The following is a 15,744-nucleotide window of genomic DNA, read 5'->3' on the forward strand; positions in this document are numbered from 1 at the left end:
CAGATGATAGAGCGGATAACCCTCATCACCGAGCAGCCACTCTCAGGTTTGACACGGTGGCTGGAAGGTTGCTGGCACAGCGGACTGGTGCAGGACGAAGGCATCCTGATTGCTACCAGGATAGTGGGCATTCACCAGCATGATGTGCCGGGTGTGGTCTCAGACCAACTGCATATTAAATGAGTGGTACCTTTTGCGATTACGGAACATTTCACCATTGAGATGCAGCGCCCGCAAAGCCATGTGGGTGCAGTTGATGGTGCCCTGCACAATGGGGAAGCCCGATATCCTGGCAAAGCCCCGTGCGTTCTCCTCCTGCTTCTCTCTGTTTAGAGAGAAGACAATGGAGTCCCCTCTCCTAGCATATAGAGCCTCTGTGACCTCTCAGATGCGGCGATGAGCGGCGAAATGTGAGATGTTTGCTATGTCGCCTGTTCCAGCCTGGAAGGATCAGCTGGTGAAAAAATTGAGGGCCATGGTCACCTTAAGGGCCACTGGCAGAGCCATCGTCGGCCTGTCTGAGGCTGCAGGTCTGGTTCAAAGAGGTGGCAGAATTACCACCTCCTTGCTGAAGCAGAACTGACGAACACACTGCTCCTGGCTTAGGTGTAAGTAGGAGTGGGTAAGGCCTCCTGATGAGAGCCCTCCTACTCCCTCTGCAAGTAGCTTGTCTTCTTTGCTGCCTCTGCTCCATCTCCCTGTCATGCTGCAGCACGAGGGGGACTGCAACTAGAGCCCCCATGACTGGGAGCAAGTGGTGTTCTCGGAGGCCTTCCAGTAGCAGCCAACGCCTTCCCAACCTCCAGCAGCACTCCCTGCACACCTTAACAACTTTGTAAATCTCTTACAGCAACCCAGTACTCCTACTAACTCTACAAGAGCCAGTGTAAAAACAATAATCAACTTGTAAGAAGTCACACAACATCAGGTTATAGCCCAACAGTTTTATTTGAAATCACAAGCTTTCGGAGCGCTGCTCCTTTGTCAGGTGAAGTGGAGAGATGCCTATAGACACAGATTATATAGTCAGAGAATAATGCCAGATGATTACAGGTAATCTTTCTATCTGCCATTTATCACACCTCGGCAGAGAGATAATCACAGCAATCAAAGGTGTCCAAACAGGTCAGTCAGGAAAACATTACATCAAAGAACAATGAGGTGGGGTCACAAGGGGTAAAATGTTGCAGATGCTGGGGTCTGTATGAAAAACAAAAAAAAAGACAAAAAACATTTTCTTTGCTGGAAATCACAGCAGGTCCGGCTGCATCTGTGTAGAGATGAACGGACACCGTGCAACAATCGCCAGGCAGAAGTGTTCCCTCCCAGTCGGGGAATACTTCAGCAGTCAAGGACATTCAGCCTCCGATCTTCGGGTAAGCATTCTCCAAGGTGGCCTTCGAGACACATGACAACGCAAAATCGTAGAGCAGAAACTGATAGCCAAGTTCCGCACTCATGAGGACGGTCTCAACCGGGATCTTGGGTTCATGTCACGTTACATGTAACCCCACCTGACGTAGGGTCATCCAGACTCGAGTCGTCGTTGGCTTGTTCTCTCTACACAGATGCGGCCGGACCTGCTGTGATTTCCAGCAAAGAAAATGTTTTTTGTGTTTTTTTTTTGTTTTTCATACAGACCCCAGCATCTGCAACATTTGACCCCTTGTGACCCCACCTCATTGTTCTTTGATGTAATGTTTTCCTGACTGACCTGTTTGGACACCATTCACACCTTTGATTGCTGTGATTATCTCTCTGCCGAGGTGTAATAAATGGCAGTTAGAAAGATTACCTGCAATCATCTGGCATTATTCTCTGACTATATAATCTGTGTCTATAGGCATCTCTCCACTTCACCTGATGAAGGAGCAGCGCTCCGAAAGCTTGTGATTTCAAATAAAACTGTTGGACTATAACCTGGTGTTGTGTGACTTCTTTCATTTGTCCGCCCCAGTCCAACACCGGCATCTCCACACAATAATCAACTTAACTGCCAGTTGGATGTGTCCCTTTAAGTAGTGCTGGTGGGGCTCCCTCATGCAGCTGAACACACGTTCAGCTGTGTGTGTTTAGGAGCGGGCGTTGAATGGAGCGGCGGAGTAGAAAATGGCAAGTTGCGCATCAAATCAGCATTCCTAGAGAGCAAATAATAAAAATGACAACATAGAAGGTCATAGACTTAGCTAGCAGTGGGGAAATTAAAAACCAGAGCATGTCAGGAAGGGGCAGAAGGTATGGAGTAAAAGGTAAAGTAATAAAAAGGGCAAAAGCAGGAACAAAGTGTCACAAAACATATTTGAAAGTTCTCTATCTGAATGCACGTAGCATTCGTAACAAAATAGATGAGTTAATGGCACAAATAACTACATATGGGTATGATCGTGTGGCCATTACAGAAACATGGCTGCAGGGTGACAGTGCCTGGGAATTAAACATACCAGGTTATTTAATGATCAGGAAGGACAGGCAGGAAGGAAGGGGAGGCGGGGTGGCTATGTTAATAAAGGAAGGAATCACTGTAATACAGAGAAATGATATTGGGTCAAAAGATCAGGATAATGAAACAGTTTGGGTGGAGGTAAGGAATAATAAGGGGAAAAAAACACTAGTGGGCGTAGTCTATAGGCCTCCGAACAGTTGCAACTCTGTTGGACGGAGTATCAATCAGGAAATAGTTGAGGCTTGTAATAAGGGAACATCTATAATTATGGGGGATTTTAACTAACATATTAATTGGACAAATCAAATTGGGCAGGGCTGCCTTGAGGATGAGTTCATTGAGTGTATTAGGGATGGGTTTCTTGAGCAGTATGTAACTGAACCGACCAGGGGGCAAGCAACGTTAGATCTGGTCCTGTGTAACGAGACAGGATTAATTAAAAATGTCCTAGTAAAGGATCCCCTTGGAATGAGTGACCATAACATGGTTGAATTCCATATTCAATTAGAGGGTGAGAAGGTTGGATCTCAAACAAGTGTGCTAAGCTTGAATAAAGGAGACTATGAAGGTATGAGAGTGGAATTGAGTAGAGTGGATTGGGAAAATAGATTAAAGGGTAAGACGATACATGATCAGTGGTGTACATTTAAGGAGTTATTTTACAACTTCCAAAAAAAATATATTCCACTGAGAAGAAAAGGGTGTAAAAGAAAAGACAGCCATCCGTGGCTAAGTAAAGAAATTAAGGATAGTATTCGACTAAAAACAAGGGCATATAAGGTAGCCAAATCTAGTGGGAGGATAGAGGATTGGGAAAACTTTAAAAGACAGCAAAAGATAACAAAAAGATTGATTAAGAAAGGGAAGATAGATTATGAAAGTAAATTAGCAAAAAATATAAAAACAGATAGTAAGAGTTTTTATAGTTATATAAAAAGAAAAAGGGTGGCTAAAGTAAATGTTGGTCCCTTAGAGGATGAGACCGGGAAATTAATGGTGGGAAATATGGAGATGGCAAAAACACTGAATGAATATTTTGTATCAGTCTTTACAGTAGAGGACACTAAGAATATCCCAACACTGGACAAACAGGGGGCTAAAGGGGGGGAGGAGCTAAACACGATCAAAATCACTAAGGAAGTGGTACTCGGTAAAATAATGGGACTCAAGGCGGATAAATCACCTGGACCTGATGGCTTACATCCTAGGGTCTCGAGGGAAGTGGCGGTAGGGATTGTGGATGCATTGGTAATAATTTTCCAAAACTCCCTGGACTCAGCAAAGGTCCCGGCAGACTGGAAAACTGCTAATGTTACATCCTTATTTAAAAAGGGCAGTAGACAGAAGGCTGGAAACTATAGACCGGTTAGCCTAAGATCTGTGGTAGGTAAAATTTTGGAGTCCATTATTAAGGAGACAGTAACAGGACATTTGGATAATCATAATTTAATAGGACAAAGTCAGCATGGTTTTATGAAGGGGAAGTCATATTTGACAAATTTGCTGGAGTTCTTTGAGGAAGTAACATATAGGGTGGATAAAGGGGAACCAGTGGACGTAGTGTATTTAGACTTCCAAAAGGCATTTGACAAGGTGCCACACAAAGGATTATTGCTTAAGATAAAAAATCACGGGATTGGGGGTAATATTCTGGCATGGGTAGAGGATTGGTTATCTAACAGAAGGCAGAGAGTTGGGATAAATGGTTCATTCTCAGACTGGCAATCAGTAACTAGTGGTGTTCCGCAGGGGTCAGTGCTGGGTCCCCAACTCTTTACAATCTATATTAACGATTTGGAGGAGGGGACCGAGTGTAACATATCAAAGTTTGAAGATGATACTAAGATGGGAGGGAAAGTAGTGAGTGAAGAGGACATAAAAAACCTGCAAGGGGACATAGACAGGCTAAGTAAGTGGGCAGAGATTTGGCAGATGGAATACAATACTGGAAAGTGTGAGGTTATGCACTTTGGCAGGAAAAATCATAGAGCAAGTTATTATCTTAATGGCAAGAAACTGGAAAGTACTGAAGTACAAAGGGATCTGGGGGTCCTGGTGCACGAAACTCAAAATGTTAGTATGCAGGTGCAGCAAGTGATTAAGAAGGCCAATGGAATGTTGGCTTTCATTGCTAGGGGGATAGAATATAAAAATAGGGAGGTATTGCTTCAGTTGTACAAGGTATTGGTGAGACCGCACCTGGAATACTGCATACAGTTTTGGTGTCCATACTTAAGATAAGACATACTTGCTCTCGAGTCAGTACAAAGAAGGTTCACTCGGTTAATCCCGGGGATGAGGGGATGGACATATAAGGAGAGGTTGAGTAGATTGGGACTCTACTCATTGGAGTTCAGAAGAATGAGAGGCGATCTTATTGAAATATATAAGATTGTGAAGGGGTTGGATCGGGTGGATGCTGGGAGGATGTTCCCGATGATGGGTGAAACTAGAACTAGGGGGCATAGTCTTAGAGTAAGGGGCTGCTCTTTCAAAACTGAGATGAGGAGGAACTACTTCACTCAGAGGGTGGTAGGTCCATGGAATATGCTGCCCCAAAAAGCTGTAGAAGCTACATCATTACATAAATTTAAAACAGAAATAGACAGTTTCCTAGAAGTAAAGGGAATTAAGGGTTACGGGGAGCGGGCAGGAATTTGCACATGAGTCTAGGTTCGGATCGGACATGGCCCTGTGGGTAGCGGAGCGGGCCCAGGGGCCGTGTAGCCTGATCCTGCTCCTATTTCGTGTGTCTAATTCTGTTAGATTCAGGAGATGGTTCTGTGATAGTAGATTGGCGGTTAGGATCAGATCAGCCATGATCTTATTGAATGGCGGAGCAGGCTCGAGGGGCCAATTGGCCTACTCCTGCTCCTATTTCTTATGTTCTTACATGCTGACTGACATCACAATCTGCCTACTCTGCATAATGCCGGCGCATGCACGTACCATCCACGCTATCACCCTCACCAAGATGGCGAACAGCGCGGGCCACGCCAGAAGTGAGCGGAAGCGAGGCAGACGTCCAAAAACCAGCCAAACCTACCGGTGCTACAGGGTTGAATTTTGCAGCCAATGTAGTTAGCTAATTTGGATAATAAAAACTGAATGAACCTAGCAGGATGTCTATAATCTATCAAAAATATCAAAAAAACAGGTTCTCCAGTTTTATTGAAATGAAAACAGAAAATGCTGGAAATGCTCAGCAGGTCAGGCAGCATCTGTGGATAGAGGAAGGTAGGGTTAACATTTAGGGGGGGTCACAGACCTGAAACGTTAACTCTGTTTCTCTCTCCACAGATGCTGCCTGGCCTGCTGAGTGTTTCCAGCATTTTCTGTTGTTATTTAACATTTAGGGTCTATGACCCCATATTTTCGTGTGTTGGTACGGCCATGGAGATGAACATTGGTTGGTCAATCACTTAAGCGCTGATTCAGCAATGATGTGTATCCCAGGAGCGTGCCTCACTGAATTGGACATCTAGACCCAGACACTCGGTTTGCAGGGACCAAATTCAATGATTTGCAACATTTTGCAATATTATGAGGCCTCACACAGAACATGGAAAAGTTTCATTATATCTTTTGCTTTTAGTCAGTCTTATGTATATTGGTCCCATGCTAAAATCAGCTATCTTTTTCATCTGTTTGCTCTTTAGTTCTTGCTTGTTCTTTTAAAACAGACACTGTTGGGATTTCCTGTTCGGGCCTTTAGGAGTTTGATTCTTAAAAGGTGGGATTGACAGTGTGATAAAAATGATAACTTCCGGGAAGTTATGTCATCACTTCCTGTGAACTATGAACTATGAACTGTGTACATACCTCACTTCCTGTCATGTCACTTCCTGTTGGACTGGTATAAATACTGGTCTGTTCAGTATTGTAAGAGGCTTCTACCAGAGGCATGGTAAAGACCTCTCTTGTGTATATAGTGTGTTTATAAGTTACTTAAAGCTTACTTTAAAGTTACTTGATGGTAAGTCTCCTTTTTCTTACATCAGACAGCTTAGTACTAAATTTAAAGATGTTTTTTACTTTTCACATTGCTGAATCTGCATTATCTTTGCTGCATTAGTTGATGCTGGTGTTTGTTGCTGCATTTGTGCATTGCAAAACCCCTTTTGCAGATGCTGTAATGTCCGTGTGTAATTGAGACACGGACTGCAGAAATTGGTTATAACAGGTGTTTACTGAATGGAGACAAAACTGGAACTACTATACAAAGTTACTGCACAGGCTTATATACAGGGGTGGTCACTACTGGTACTGCAGTATACAGGGGCTGCAGAATATAGTTCCTTCTTCAAGGTACATACACTACAATTCCTCCCCTTTTAGCTAAACAGTACATAACATATTTACAATTACAGTTGCTATATACATTAGCTGAAGTTAATCAATTATAAATTCAGTCTTTGAGGAGGCTTCCTGATTCTGTCCGGATAACGCCTCTTTGGGGTATCAGGTTCTTCTGGCAAAGTTCATTCGGGATCAACGTCGTTGTTTGGTTCGTCTGCTTCCAATATCACCGATTCTGAGGTAGATGCAATTGGTACTTCAGTTTCATCACCAGGTGTATAGGATCGTGGTGTAGATTTGACGTTTTCCAGTGACTCTAGAATCTGGTCAGCATGGCGTCTTACAATGCTCTCTCCAACGTCCACGGTATACATTAGAGGTCCTTGCTGTGTGCAGATCGTTCCTGGCTGCCATTTCTCTGTGCGGTAGTCCCGGGCCAAAACTGGTTGACCTATCTTAAAACTCCTGATTGGCCTTTCATTCATATTCTGAAACTGCCTGTTCTCCACATGTCTTCTGATGTTTGGCTTAACCAAATCCAAGCGGCATCTTAGTCTTCGATTGAAGAACATCATGGCTGGAGTTTGGTTGGTAACCGCATGTGACAAGAAGTTATCCACCTTGTGTTGTAGGGGTATGTCTTCATTACACATTGCCTTGATAGCCTTCTTGAATGTTTGAACGAACCTCTCAGCCAATCCATTGGTGGCTGGATGATATGGGGCAGATGTGTAATGCTTAACGCCATTGTTCTTTAAGAACCTCCGGAACTCTTCAGACACAAACTGTGGTCCATTGTCAGAGCAAATCTGTTCAGGCAGCCCATTTCTGGTGAATATGGTTCATAAGACTGTGATAGTTTTTTCTGTGGTGGTTGAGGACATTTTTATTACCTCTGGCCACTTTGAATGTGCATCCACCGCAATTAAAAACATCGAGTCCATGAAGGGACCAGCAAAATCAATGTGTACCCTCTGCCATGGAGATGAGGGCCACTCCCATGGATGTAGAGGGGCTTGTGGTGGGGCGTTTTGGACCTTCTGGCATCCTGTACAGCTCTTGGTCATCTCTTCGATTTCTCTATCGATTCCCGGCCACCACACAAACGCTCTGGCTAAGTTCTTCATTTTTACCCCTCCCAGATGACCCTCATGAAGCTCATTGAGCACTCTATCCTTCAATTTGGGTGGAATTACTACTCTGGATCCACACATCAAGGTTCCTCGGCACACTGACAGCTGTTCTCTTCTCGGCGAGAATGCTGGCAACAGTGGTTCGCCATGTGCTGGCCATCCCTTCACCGTTAAATCATAGACCCTGGAGAGTGTCGGGTCATTTCGTGTTTCCTTTTCTATGTTTGCATTCGTCACAGGTAGACATTCGACTATGGTCGAGTGGAATATCTCCACAGGATCCACTGCAGGTGCTTCTTCCACCGTCGGCAACGGTAGGCGCGACAATCCATCAGCATTCCCATGCTGTTTAGTTCCTTTGTATTCGATGTCATATTGGTGTGCCCCTAGGAAAAGGGACCACCTCTGTAGCCGTTGTGCTGTCATTATCGGGACGCCCTTCTTAGGGCTGAAAATGGAGACAAGAGGTTGATGATCAGTTAGTAGAGTAAATTTCTGTCCGTGCAGGTAGTGATTGAACTTCTTCACCCCCCACACCAGGCTGAGGGCCTCTCTGTCAATCTGGGCGTAGTTACGCTCGGCTGCAGTTAACGAGCGTGACGCAAAAGCTATCGGCCTCTCTGAACCATCAAGGGATTTATGTGACAGTACTGCTCCAACGCCGTAGGGAGACGCATCACACGCCAGTTTTATCGGTAGTGATGGGTTGTAGTGAGCCAATACTTCTCTTGAAGTGATCAGGCCTTTACACTTCTGAAAGGCCCACTTACATTCATCGCTCCATTTCCATGCTACTCCAGTTTGTAGCAGGGCGTTCAGTGGGTGCAGAATTGTGGACAAATTCGGCAAAAACTTATGGTAGTAATTCACCAATCCGAGGAATTACCTCAGTTGCGACACATTTTCAGGCGCTGGAGCCTTAACTACCGCTTCAATTTTGTCAGGGGACTTATGTAACCCCTCCATCAATCACGTGGCCACAATACGATATTTGTTTCTTAAAAAACTCGCACTTGGGGTGATTGGCTCGTAGCCCATGTTCTCTTAGTCTAGTGAGCACCTGCTCTAGGTTGGCAAGGTGTTCACTGACATTTTCACCTGTCACTAGGATGTCGTCCAAGTAACACTGAGTCCCCGGAATCCCTTGCAGGACTTGTTCCATCGCTCTTTGCCATATAGCCGGAGCTGATGCAACTCCGAATACCAGTCGATTATACTGGTAAAGACCTTTGTGAGTGTTTATCGTGAGATATTTCCTAGAGGATTCTTCAACCTCCATCTGCAAATATGCTTGCGCTAGGTCAATTTTTGTAAAACGTTTCCCTCCAGATAGTGAGGCGAAAATATCTTCTATCCTCGGAAGAGGATACTGTGCTGTGTGAAGGACTGGGTTCACAGTCACCTTGAAGTCCCCACAGATGCAAACCTTCCTTGGCTCCTCAGACTTATTGTTTAACGTTTTCTTCATGACAGGAATGATGCGTGTCGCCCACTCGCTCCAGTCTACCTTAGTTAACACGCCTGCATTCTCCAGATTCTCCAGCTCTGCCTCGACAGCTAGGCGAATTGCATACGGTACCGGTCTTGCTTTGAAAAACTTGGGAATTGCATTCTCTTCTATTTTTATCGAGGCGGTTACGCCTTTAAGAGTTCCCAGTTCTTGTTGAAATACCTCTTTAGCGTTAGCCAAGATTTTTGACAATCGTCCAGGTGTGATGTCGTCATCCTTTTTACCAGCCACCGTCAGTGCCTGAATGGAGTGCCAGTCTAAACTTATCTTTCTGATCCATTCACGTCCCAATAACGGTGGTCCACCATCTTGCAGTATGTACAGATACAATTTCTGTATTTCCTTGCCGTTGTATTCGACAGGCACCCTTATTTTCCCTCTGGGGTATACTTTCTGCCCCGTATATGTCTTCAAGACAATGGATGTGTCTTTCAAGGGTGTGTGTGAGAATAGCCGCTCATAGTCTCGTCAATTCATGATGGTCAGAGCTGATCCTGTATCCAATTACATTTTGACTTGGGACCCTGCTATCGTGAGGGTGACCCAAATGGTTCGGTGATCCTCTTTTGTGATTACGTTGTGTAGTTTGAGACAGCTTAGACTCTTGTTCCCGGATTCACTATCGCTCTTCTGGTCTTCGGAAATACTGTCCGTCATCTTTTGTACTTTCCTGTACTTTTCCTTAGTAGTCTTTTTGTTGTCGTTAGTCTTCTTCCCAGACCTGCAAACTCGTGCAATGTGTCCCATCTTGCCGCATTGCCTGCATGTTTTTTCCTTAGACCAGCAGTCCTTCTGGTCATGGGTTGTTCTGCCGCAGCGATAACATTTTTCAAATCCCCGTGTCATTTCATGGGTGCCGTATTCCTGTGGCTTTTGCTGTATTTCCGCAGCTCCCCTTGCTGCTGCTTCGTACGATACTGCCACGCTGAAAGCCTTATCTAGCGTCAGCTCTTTCTCAGAGTAACCTCTTCTGGGTTGCTTCATAGTCATAGAGTCATAGAGTTATACAGCACGGATAGAGGCCCTTCGGCCCATCGTGTCCGCGCCGGCCATCACGCCCTGTCTAATCTAATCCCATATTCCAGCATTTGGTCCATAGCCTTGTATGCTATGGCATTTCAAGTGCTCATCCAAATGCTTCTTGAATGTTGTGAGGGTTCCAGCCTCCACAACCCTTTCGGGCAGTGAGTTCCAGACTCCAGCCACCCTCTGGGTGAAAAAGTTCTTTCTCAAATCCCCTCTAAACCTCCCGCCCTTTATCTTGAATCTATGCCCTCTAGTTATTGACCCTTCTACTAAGGGAAAAAGCTCCTTAGTATCCATCCTATCTATGCCCCTCATAATTTTGTACACCTCAATCATGTCCCCCCTCAGCCTCCTCTGCTCCAAGGAAAACAAACCCAATCTGCCCAGTCTCTCTTCATAGCTGAAGCGTTCCAGCCCTGGTAGCATCCTGGTGAATCTCCTCTGCACCCTCTCCAAAGCTATCACATCCTTCCTGTAGTGTGGCGACCAGAACTGCACACAGTATTCCAGCTGTGGCCTAACCAGTGTTTTATACAGCTCCATCATAACCTCCTTGCTCTTATATTCTATGCCTCGGCTAATGAAGGCAAGTATCCCATATGCCTTTTTTACCACCTTATCCACCTGTTCCGCCGCCTTCAGGGATCTGTGTACTTGCACACCCAGATCCCTCTGACCCTCCGTCTTGCCTAGGGTCTTACCATTCATTGTGTAGTCCCTTGCCTTGTTAGTCCCCCCAAAGTGCATCACCTCGCACTTTTCCAGGTTAAATTCCATTTGCCACTGTTCCGCCCATCTGACCAACCCATCGATATCGTCCTGCAGACTGAGACTACCCTCCTCGCTATTTACCACCCTACCAATTTTTGTATCATCCGCGAACTTACTGATCATACCTTTTACATTCATATCCAAGTCATTAATATAGACCACAAACAGCAAGGGACCCAGCACCGATCCCTGTGGTACCCCACTGGCCACAGGCTTCCAGTCACAAAAACAACCTTCGACCATCACCCTCTGCCTTCTGCCACTAAGCCAGTTTTTTATCCAACGTGCCAAGGCACCCTGGATTCCATGGGCTCTTACCTTCTTGACCAGTCTCCTGTGCGGGACTTTATCGAAGGCCTTACTGAAATCCATGTATACCACATCCACTGCGTTGCCCTCATCCACACACCTAGTCACCCCCTCAAAAAATTCAATCAAATTAGTCAGACATGATCTTCCCTTGACAAAGCCATGTTGACTATCCCTGATTAATCCTTGCCTCTCCAAGTGGAGACTGATTTTGTCCCTCAGAATTTTTTCCAATAATTTTCCCACCACTGATGTTAGGCTCACTGGCCTGTAGTTCCCTGGTTTTTCCCTACTCCCCTTCTTGAATAATGGAACTACATTAGCGGTTCTCCAGTCCTCTGGCACATCCCCTGTGGCCAGAGAGGTTCTGAATATGTGTGTTAGGACTCAGGAGTCCACAGACAAATTTGTCCCGTAGGGTATCTGCCAGTCCTGCTCCGAACTGGCAGTGCTTTGATAGCTTGCGTAGTTCCGTAAGGTAATCAGCATTGCTCTCATCTTTATGCTGATTTCTCTTGTGGAATTTAAATCTTTCTGCTATCAGCAGCGGTGTAGGATTTAGGTGTTCCTGTAGGATATGAACAATTTCGTTAAAACTCTTCTCCATCAGTTTGACTGGAGTGATCAGGTTCTGCAATAGGCCGTACGTTTTGCGCCCATTAAGTTTAGTAGTACCGATGCCTTTTTCTCATCGGCTACTTCATTTGCCTTGCAATATACTTCGACTCTTTCCACATACGTGGTCCAGTCTTCTATTGCATTATCGAAGGCAGTGATATTGCCAGTCTTCAGCATCTTGGAAATCTAAGATGGCGCCTCCCGCGCTTTGCCTTCTTCCCCGATTGAACAAAATGGCGCCTCCCGCGCTTTGCCTTCTTCCTCGCTGGATTAAGATGGTGCCTCCCGCGCTTTCTGTCTTTTCTGCTGCTGCCAGCGCTGTTGCTGGCGTTTTTATGCCTTGATGGCGACGCCCTATGGTCTTCGTGCGCTTCCCCCTGCGCTGCTGCCAACGCCGCTCTCCGTGGTCCCCGTGGCAAACTGCAGCTCCTCGCAGCTTTCTGCGCTTCTAATTTCTTTTTCTTTTATTTTAATTATTGTTCCCGTCGTCAGAGCAGACCCTATGGGACACTTCCCTTCCTCTTCTTGGGTCTGTACGCTGCCCGGCTTCGTAGCGCCGGCCGCGCCCTGTGTGCTCCACCCTCTCTCTCTCTCTCCTCTTCCCGACAACGCTGCTCGGCCCCGTTGAAAAGCCATCCAATCGAGCTCTAGCCCGCTGCAGCCCAGGAAGGATCAGTGTACTACCTGCCACCAGCCCGATTAGCTGGAACACCATAGACTGGATAACCAAGCCCAGCTCTTGACAGCCTCTGCTGCAAATCTTCGAATTCGATGAATCAGAGGGCGGTTGCCCACGGTCGACGCCCGTTTCTTCTGTTTGTTTTTTTTTTCTTTTTGGATTTCTTCCTTCTGGCTTCGACCTCTAATAAATTCGCTTCAGGGATGGATCCCCGTGAGGTGGTGCAGAACTGTAGGTAAGTTTGGATCTGTTCGTCGCCAATGTAATGTCCGTGTGTAATTGAGACACGGACTGCAGAAGTTGGTTATAACAGGTGTTTACTGAATGGAGACAAAACTGGAACTACTATACAAAGTTACTACACAGGCTTATATACAGGGGTGGTCACTACTGGTACTGCAGTATACAGGGGCTGCAGAATATAGTTCCTTCTTCAAGGTACATACACTACAGATGCCTTTTCTTAAGTCACTGTTGCCAACAGTAACTGCTTCATTAGCAGTAATTACAATGTTCAGCATGGGAATTACACTGGACGTTGCAATGGCAGCGATGGATTCGGATGAAGAAAAACAGTTTATGCAGAGGGAACAAAAGTAGGTGCCATTGCACCTTAGTTATCTGATGCTCTCGTGACCTTGTCCCAGGAGCCAAGTCTTTAAGCACACTGACTTGGGGATGCCTGAAGATAAATGCCTTCAGCGTCTATGCCTCATGAGGGAGGCTGTTACAGAGTTATACCATCTCCTTGATCCATCCTGAACACAAGAATTCCTGCAGTATGAGTCCTGCCTATGGCTGGAAAGGTTAACACAGCATTCAAATTTTGCGCAAGCAGATTTTACCTTCCAAGTTACCACTGATCCACTAATGTACAAAAGAAGCGACAGAAGTTTTGTTTGCCATGGAAAACACTTTCTTCTGAAAGGAGGCAACAGCAATTGAGGACACTGCACCATTTCCAAAATTGCACAGCCTCATTGATAGCACACTTGGCCATCATGGCCTCTAGTAACAACTTCATCACATATATCAATAGAAAAGGTGTTTATTCCATTAAAAAAGTCTTCTATAGGCATATAAATGGTAAACAGGTAGTACAGGAAACTTTGTTATATCTGGCACCGACGGGACCGAGCTGTTGCCGATCTATCAAAACTGCCGGACATACAAAGTTAATGTTGAAGGATACGGAGGTTTTCATCTCCGTATCTGACAACAAACACTGTTGCTTAGCAACAGCTTGTAAACAGTCGGCCCGTACCTTGGAAGCGTCTCTGTAGCTTAGCAACAGCTTCAGAGAGACTTTCCAGAGCCCGACTGTTGAAAACAAAGCCACGAGAAGAAAAAAAACCTAACAAAACGGCTCCTGATTTCTGCCGGTAGATCGAGGTTTCCGGACATACAACCTCCGGATAAACCAAAGTTTCCTGTAAGAGGAGGGGTGGGGCTGATTAGGGACCAAAGTGGAAAATTAGGCATGGAGGCAGAAGGCATGGCTGAGGTACTAAATGAGTACTTTGCATCTGTCTTTACCAAGGAAGAAGATGCTGCCAAAATCATAGTGAAAGAGTAGGTAGTTGAGATACTAGATGGGATAAAAATTGATAAAGAGGTCTTAGAAAGGCTGGCTGTACTTAAAGTAAATAAGTCACCAGGAATGGATGGGATGCATCCTAGAATGCTGAGGGAAGTAAAGGTGGAAATTGTGGAGGTACTGGTCATAATATTCCAACCCTACTTGGATAGGGGGGTGGTGCCAGAGGACTGGAGAATTGCAAATGTTACATCCATGTTCAAAAAAGGGTGTAAGGCTAAACCCAGCAACTACAGGCCAGTCAATTTAACCTTGGTAGTGAGGAAGTTTTTAGAAACGATAATCCGGGACAAAATTAAGTCACTTGGACAAGTGTGGATTAATTAAGGAAAGCCAGCATAGATTTGTTAAAGGCAAATCGTGTTTAAATAACTTGATTGAGTTTTTTGATGAAGTAACAGAGAGGGTTGATGAGGGCAATGCGGTTGACATGGTGTACATGGACTTCCAAAAAGCATTCAACAAAGTACCACATAATAGGCTTACCAGCAAAGTTGAAACCCATGGAATAAAAGGAACAGTGGCAGCATGGATACCAAATTGGCTAAGTGACAGGAAACAGAGAGTAGTGGTGAATGGTTGATTATCGGACTGAAGGAAGGTTTCCAGTGGTGTTCCCCAGGGGTCGGTACTAGGACCACTGCTTTTCAGTGATATATATTAGCGACTTGGACTTGGGTGTACAGGGCACAATTTCAAAATTTACATATGACACAAACCTTGGAAGTACAGTGAACAGTGAGGAGAATAGTGATAGATTTCAAGAGGACAGAGACAGGTTGGTGGAATGGGTGGACATGTAGCAGATGAAATTTAATGCAGAAAAGTGCAAAGTGATACATTTTGGTAGGAATAACAAGGAGAGGCAACATAAGCTAAAGTGTACAATTCTAAAGGGGTGCATGAAGAGGTATATGTGCACAAATCGTTGAAGGTGGCAGGGCAGGTTGAGAAAGCGGTTAAAAAAGCATCCAGGATCCTGGGTGTTATAAATAGAGGCATAGAGTACAAAAGCAAGGAAGTTATAATGAACCTTTATAAAACATTGGTTCAGCCTCAACTGGAGTATTGAGTCCAATTCTGGGCACTGCATTTTAGGAAGGATGTGAAGGCCTTAGCGAGGGTGCAGAAAAGATTTACGAGAATGGTTCCAGGGATGAGGGACTTCAGTTACGCGCATATACTGGAGAAGCTAGGGTTGTTCTCCTTAGAGCAGAGAAGGTTAAGAGGAGATTTGATATGTGAGGGAATACACCATATTTCAAAAGATACACCATAATATGAACAGAATACTGATATTATTAATACATGATATACTGGGTTTAAAAATCCAAAGCCTTGGAGACACAGGCTGCAAAC

The sequence above is a fragment of the Somniosus microcephalus genome, chromosome 1 (assembly GCF_052327205.1).
Source record: "Somniosus microcephalus isolate GS21.2 chromosome 1, FLI_Smic_1.0, whole genome shotgun sequence".
Taxonomy (NCBI): domain Eukaryota; kingdom Metazoa; phylum Chordata; class Chondrichthyes; order Squaliformes; family Somniosidae; genus Somniosus; species Somniosus microcephalus.